Source organism: Alligator sinensis, unplaced genomic scaffold, assembly GCF_000455745.1.
Source record: "Alligator sinensis unplaced genomic scaffold, ASM45574v1 scaffold745_1, whole genome shotgun sequence".
NCBI classification, from domain to species: Eukaryota; Metazoa; Chordata; order Crocodylia; family Alligatoridae; genus Alligator; species Alligator sinensis.
The window spans coordinates 55094-56186 of record NW_005842119.1 but is presented as its reverse complement, the minus strand read 5'-3'; positions in this window follow the sequence as shown (position 1 = coordinate 56186).

Here is a 1093-nt window from a genome sequence, read left to right as displayed (position 1 = left end):
GCTGAAAATAGTACTTTTTTCACAGTTGCAGTGACCCATGCTAGTGGATTACAATGTATGTTTCAGGTCTTACAATGTGAAGGAAATGTGCCATGTTTACAGCGAGTTGAGTGAGTTTTTAGCTCAAATAAGCTGTAGCTAGATTTTAGTGATTTTTTTGCAATCCTATCTTCCGCTTCTTCATAATATATTTGAATCTGGAAGTTTGACATACAAAGGTGGAGGGCAAATGTAACACTTCCTATGCTTTGCTTCTGCCTCTTTTGGGTAAAAAGTCAAATCACCCAAATAAACTCAAATGATCAAGCAACAATGTGATAAAATTTAATTAATACCCACAGTTTCAAATCACTTCTACCTACCACCCACATCAGCATGGACTGGGGCATAGAGGTAAGTCCTGCAATCCTCCCCAAAGGTTAAGGTTAAGGTTTAGCTTCGGCTCTTAGGTCTCAAACAGACTTCTGATGCCTAGGTGCCAACTTCTATTTTTGCCAGAGGGGGCCTAAGATGATGGACATGTGGAAAGTTTTAAGATTTCAGATGATAGCCCTCCTCCCGAGGGGAGGGGGGGAGAAGCAAGGCCCTTAGGCCCCCACATACTTGGCACCCCTATTCTGATGCCTCACTTCTGCCATCATAAAAATGTGTATGGCAGCACAAATTCTGAGCTAACAAATGTAGCTACCTTTTTGCATGCCACAAAGTAAAATCAGTGGCATGACAAAAGATAGTAATAGGCTCCTCCGCTTTACTGCAGCAGACTTCTGTTAGCTCTGTGGTGGAAGAGCAGATGCAGCCTGAGCTGCTTCTACTCTCCAGCCACCCTGGGTAAGTACTCCAGGGGCTTGGCCCCTCAAGCCCCCAGAGTACCTGCCCCCCTTCCCTACATAGAAAGAGGCACTCTGGGGAATCTTGGGTTGCCTCTCTATAACTGGTGAAGTTGGGGTTCTCCACTGAGCCCACCGTGACCACAGGAGCAAGTTTGGCTGAGCCAGGAAAGCAAAGTGATTGCATCACCTCTTGTCTTGCTCCAACCAATGCAGGAGAAGGGTTAGTATGTGGTTAGCCCAAATGAAATGTGATGCATCGT